The sequence below is a fragment of the Scyliorhinus torazame genome, chromosome 13, assembly GCF_047496885.1.
Source record: "Scyliorhinus torazame isolate Kashiwa2021f chromosome 13, sScyTor2.1, whole genome shotgun sequence".
Taxonomy (NCBI): Eukaryota; Metazoa; Chordata; class Chondrichthyes; order Carcharhiniformes; family Scyliorhinidae; genus Scyliorhinus; species Scyliorhinus torazame.
The window spans coordinates 71,494,140-71,500,139 of record NC_092719.1 but is presented as its reverse complement, the minus strand read 5'-3'; positions in this window follow the sequence as shown (position 1 = coordinate 71,500,139).

The window sequence follows — 6,000 nt, the reverse complement described above, 5'->3', positions numbered from 1 at the left end:
GAATCAGTCTGTGAGAGAGAGAGAGGGAATCAGTCTGTGAGGAGAGAGAATCAGAGAGGGAATCAGTCTGTGAGAGAGAGAGGGAATCAGTCTGTGAGAGAGAGAGACAGAGGGAATCAGTCTGTGTGAGACAGAGAATCAGAGAGAGGGAATCAGTCTGTGAGAGAGAGAGAGGGCATCAGTCTGTGAGAGAGAGAGAGAGTGAATCAATCTGTGAGAGAGAGAGAGTGGATCAGTCTGTGAGAGAGAGAGAGGGAATCAGTCTGTGAGAGATAGAGAGGGAATCAGTCTGTGAGAGAGAGAGAGAATCAGTCTGTGAGAGATAGAGAGGGAATCAGTCTGTGAGAGAGAGAGGGAATCAGTCTGTGAGAGAGAGAGGAAATCAGTCTGTGAGAGAGAGAGGGAATCAGTCTGTGTGAGAGAGAGAGGGAATCAGTCTGTGAGAGATAGAGAATCAGAGAGAGGGAGTCAGTCTGTGAGAGACAGAGGCAATCAGTCTGTGAGAGAGAGACGGAATCAGTCTGTGAGAGAGGGAGAGAATCAGAGAGAGGAAATCAGTCTGAGAGAGAGAGAGAGAATCAGTCTGAGAGAGAGAGAGAGAGAGGGAATCAGTCTGTGAGAGAGAGAGAGGGAATCAGACTGAGAGAGAGAGAGAATCAGTCTGTGAGAGAGAGAGAGAGAGGGAATCAGTCTGAAAGAGAGAGAGAATCAGAGAGAGGGAATCAGTCTGTGAGAGACTGAGAGAGAGAGAGGGAATCAGTCTGTGAGAGAGAGCGAGGGAATCAGTCTGTGAGAGAGAGAGAATCAGAGAGAGGGAATCAGTCTGTGTGAGAGAGAGAGAGAATCAGTCTGTGAGAGAGAGAGAGAGAGAGGGAATAAGTCTGTGAGTGAGAGAGAGGGAATCAGTCTGTGTGATAGAGAGAGAGAGGGAATCAGTCTGTGAGAGAGAAAGAGAATCAGTCTGTGAGAGAGAGAGAGGGAATCAATCTGTGAGAGAGAGAGAATCAGAGAGAGGGAATCAGTCTGTGAGAGACAGAGAGAGAGAGAGGGAATCAGTCTGTGAGAGAGAGAGGGAATCAGTCTGTGAGAGAGAGAGAGAGGGAATCAGTCTGTGAGTGAGAGAGAGGGAATCAGTCTGTGAGAGAGAGAGAGAATCAGTCTGTGAGAGAGAGAGAGAGAGGGAATAAGTCTGTGAGAGAGAGAGAGAATCAGAGAGAGTGAATCAGTCTGTGAGAGAGAGAGAGAGAGGGAATACGTCTGTGAGACAGAGAGAGAATCAGAGAGAGGGAATCAGCCTGTGAGAGAGAGAGAGAGGGAATCAGTCTGTGAGAGAGAGAGAGGGAATCAGTCTGTGAGAGAGATAGAGAATCAGTCTGTGAGAGAGAGAGAGAGGGAATAAGTCTGTGAGAGAGAGAGAGAATCAGAGGGAGGGAATCAGTCTGTGAGAGAGAGAGAGAATCAGTCTGTGAGAGAGAGAGAGAGGGAATCAGTCTGTGAGACAGAGATAGAATCAGTCTGTGAGAGAGAGATTCAGAGAGATGGAATCAGCCTGTGAGAGAGAGAGGGAATCAGTCTGTGTGAGGGAGAGAGGGAATCAGTCTGAGAGAGAGAGGGAATCAGTCTGTGAGAGAGAGAGAGAGAGAGAGGGAATCAGTCTGTGAGAGAGAGAGGGAATCAGTCTGTGAGAGAGAGAGAGAATCAGTCTGTGAGAGAATCAGAGAGAGGGAATCAGTCTGTGAGAGAGGGAGAGGGAATCAGTCTGTGAGAGAGAGAGAATCAGAGCGAGGGAATCAGCCTGTGCGAGAGAGAGAGAGGGAATAAGTCTGTGAGAGAGAGAGAGAATCAGAGGGAGGGAATCAGTCTGTGAGAGAGAGAGAGAATCAGTCTGTGAGAGAGAGAGAGGGAATCAGTCTGTGAGACAGAGATAGAATCAGTCTGTGAGAGAGAGATAATCAGAGAGGGAATCAGTCTGTGTGAGATAGAGAGAGGGAATCAGTCTGTGAGAGAGAGAGAGAATCAGTCTGTGAGAGAGAGATTCAGAGAGATGGAATCAGCCTGTGAGAGAGAGAGGGAATCAGTCTGTGTGAGGGAGAGAGGGAATCAGTCTGTGAGAGAGAGAGGGAATCAGTCTGTGAGAGAGAGAGAGAGAGAGAGGGAATCAGTCTGTGAGAGAGAGAGGGAATCAGTCTGTGAGAGAGAGAGAGAATCAGTCTGTGAGAGAATCAGAGAGAGGGAATCAGTCTGTGAGAGAGGGAGAGGGAATCAGTCTGTGAGAGAGAGAGAATCAGAGCGAGGGAATCAGCCTGTGCGAGAGAGAGAAAGAGAGGGAATCGGTCTGTGAGAGAGAGAGAATCAGAGAGAGGGAATCAGTCTGTGAGAGAGAGAGAGAGGGAATCAGTCTGTGAGAGAGAGAGAGAGGGAATCACTCTGTGAGAGAGAGAATCAGAGAGAATGAATCAGCCTGTGACAGAGAGAGAGAGAGAGAGGGAATCAGTCTGTGAGAGAGAGAGAGAATCAGAGAGAGGGAGTCAGTCTGTGAGAGTTAGAGGCAATCAGTCTGTGAGAGAGAGACGGAATCAGTCTGTGAGAGAGGGAGAGAATCAGAGAGAGGAAATTAGTCTGAGAGAGAGAGAGAGAGGGAATCAGTCTGTGTGAGAGAGAGAGAGGGAATCAGTCTGTGAGAGAGAGAGAGAGCGAGAGAGAGAGAGAGGGAATCAGTCTGTGAGAGAGAGAATCAGAGAGAGGGAATCAGCCTGTGACAGAGAGAGAGAGAGAGAGAGGGAATCAGTCTGTGAGAGAGAGAGAGAATCAGAGAGAGGGAGTCAGTCTGTGAGAGTTAGAGGCAATCAGTCTGTGAGAGTGAGACGGAATCAGTCTGTGAGAGAGGGAGAGAATCAGAGAGAGGAAATCAGTCTGAGAGAGAGAGAGAGAGGGAATCAGTCTGTGAGAGAGAGAGAGAGGAAATCAGTCTGAGAGAGAGAGAGAGAGGGAATCAGTCTGAGAGAGAGGGAATCAGTCTGTGAGAGCGAGAGAGGGAATCAGACTGAGAGAGAGAGAGAATCAGTCTGTGAGAGAGAGAGAGAGGGAATCAGTCTGTGAGAGAGAGAGAGAGAGGGAACCAGTCTGTGAAAGAGAGAGGGAATCAGTCTGTGTGAGAGAGAGAGAATCAGTCTGTGAGAGAGAGAGAGGGAATCAGTCTGAGAGAGAGAGAGAGAATCAGAGAGAGGGAATCAATCTGTGAGAGAGAGAGAGTGAATCAGTCTGTGAGAGAGAGAGAATCCGAGAGAGGGAATCAGTCTGTGAGAGAGAGAGAGGGAATCAGTCTGTGAGAGAGAGAGAGAGAGGGAATCAGTCTGTGAGAGAGAGAGAGGGAATCAGACTGAGTGAGAGAGAGAATCAGTCTGTGAGAGAGAGAGAGAGGGAATCAGTCTGTGAAAGAGAGAGAATCAGAGAGAGGGAATCAGTCTCTGAGAGACTGAGAGAGAGAGAGGGAATCAGTCTGTGAGAGAGAGCGAGGGAATCAGTCTGTGAGAGAGAGAGAATCAGAGAGAGGGAATCAGTCTGTGTGAGAGAGAGAGGGAATCAGTCTGTGTGAGAGAGAGAGAATCAGTCTGTGAGAGAGAGAGAGAGGGAATAAGTCTGTGAGTGAGAGAGAGGGAATCAGTCTGTGTGAGAGAGAGAGAGAGGGAATCAGTCTGTGAGAGAGAGAGAGAATCAGTCTGTGAGAGAAAAAGAGGGAATCAGTCTGTGAGAGAGAGAGTGAATCAGCCTGTGAGAGAGAGAGAGAGGGAATCAGTCTGTGAGAGAGAGAGAGATTCAGAGAGAGGGAATCAGTCTGTGAGAGAGAGAGAGAGGGAATCAGTCTGTGAGAGAGAGAGGGAATCAGTCTGTGAGAGAGAGAATCAGAGAGAGTGAATCTGCCTGTGAGAGAGAGAGAGAGAGGGAACCAGTCTGTGAGAGAGAGAGAGAATCAGTCTGTGAGAGAGAGAGGGAATCAGAGAGAGGGAATCAGTCTGTGAGAGAGAGAGAGGGAATCAGTCGGTGAGAGAGGGAATCAGTTTGTCAGAGAGAGAGAGGGAATCAGGGCGTGTGAGAGAGAGAGAGAGAGGGAATCAGTCTCTGAGAGAGAGAGAGGGAATCAGTCTGTGAGGAGAGAGAATCAGAGAGGGAATCAGTCTGTGAGAGAGAGAGGGAATCAGTCTGTGAGAGAGAGAGACAGAGGGAATCAGTCTGTGTGAGACAGAGAATCAGAGAGAGGGAATCAGTCTGTGAGAGAGAGAGAGGGCATCAGTCTGTGAGAGAGAGAGAGAGTGAATCAATCTGTGAGAGAGAGAGAGTGGATCAGTCTGTGAGAGAGAGAGAGGGAATCAGTCTGTGAGAGATAGAGAGGGAATCAGTCTGTGAGAGAGAGAGGGAATCAGTCTGTGAGAGAGAGAGAGGAAATCAGTCTGTGAGAGAGAGAGAGAGAATCAGTCTGTGTGAGAGAGAGAGGGAATCAGTCTGTGAGAGAGAGAGAATCAGAGAGAGGGAGTCAGTCTGTGAGAGAGAGAGGCAATCAGTCTGTGAGAGAGGGAGAGAATCAGAGAGAGGAAATCAGTCTGAGAGAGAGAGAGAGAGGGAATCAGTCTGTGAGAGAGATTGAGAGGGAATCAGTCTGTGAGAGAGGGAGAATCCGAGAGAGGGAATCAGTCTGTGAGAGAGAGAGAGGGAATCAGCCTGTGAGAGAGGGAGAGAGAGAGAGCAAATCAGTCTGTGAGAGAGAGAGAGGGAATCAGACTGAGAGAGAGAGAGAATCAGTCTGTGAGAGAGAGAGAGAGAGGGAATCAGTCTGTGAGAGAGAGACAGAGAGAGGGAAACAGTCTGTGAGAGAGAGAGGGAATCAGTCTGTGTGAGAGAGAGAGAATCAGTCTGTGAGAGAGAGAGAGGGAATCAGTCTGAGAGAGAGAGAGAGAATCAGAGAGAGGGAATCAGTCTCTGAGAGAGAGAGAGAGAATCAGTCTGTGAGAGAGAGAGAGGGAATCAGTCTGTGAGAGAGAGAGAGAGGGAATCAGTCTGAAAGAGAGAGAGAATCAGAGAGAGGGAATCAGTCTGTGAGAGACTGAGAGAGAGAGAGGGAATCAGTCTGTGAGAGAGAGCGAGGGAATCAGTCTGAGAGAGAGAGAATCAGAGAGAGGGAATCAGTCTGTGTGAGAGAGAGAGGGAATCAGTCTGTGTGAGAGAGAGAGAATCAGCCTGTGAGAGAGAGAGAGAGGGAATAAGTCTGTGAGTGAGAGAGAGGGAATCAGTCTGTGTGATAGAGAGAGAGAGGGAATCAGTCTGTGAGAGAGAGAGAGAATCAGTCTGTGAGAGAGAGAGAGGGAATCAGTCTGTGAGTGAGAGAGAGGGAATCAGTCTGTGTGATAGAGAGAGAGAGGGAATCAGTCTGTGAGAGAGAAAGAGAATCAGTCTGTGAGAGAGAGAGAGGGAATCAGTCTGTGAGAGAGAGAGAATCAGAGAGAGGGAATCAGTCTGTGAGAGACTGAGAGAGAGAGAGAGGGAATCAGTCTGTGAGAGAGAGAGGGACTCAGTCTGTGAGAGAGAGAGAGGGAATCAGTCTGTGAGTGAGAGAGAGGGAATCAGTCTGTGAGTGAGAGAGAGAATCAGTCTGTGAGAGAGAGAGAGAGAGGGAATAAGTCTGTGAGAGAGAGAGAGAATCAGAGGGAGGGAATCAGTCTGTGAGAGAGAGAGAGAGAGAATCAGTCTGTGAGAGAGAGAGAGAGGGAATCAGTCTGTGAGACAGAGAGAGAAACAGAGAGAGGGAATCAGCCTGTGAGAGAGAGAGAGAGGGAATCAGTCTGTGAGAGAGAGAGAGGGAATCAGTCTGTGAGAGAGAGAGAGAATCAGTCTGTGAGAGAGAGAGAGAGGGAATAAGTCTGTGAGAGAGAGAGAGAATCAGAGGGAGGGAATCAGTCTGTGAGAGAGAGAGAGAATCAGTCTGTGAGAGAGAGAGGGAATCAGTCT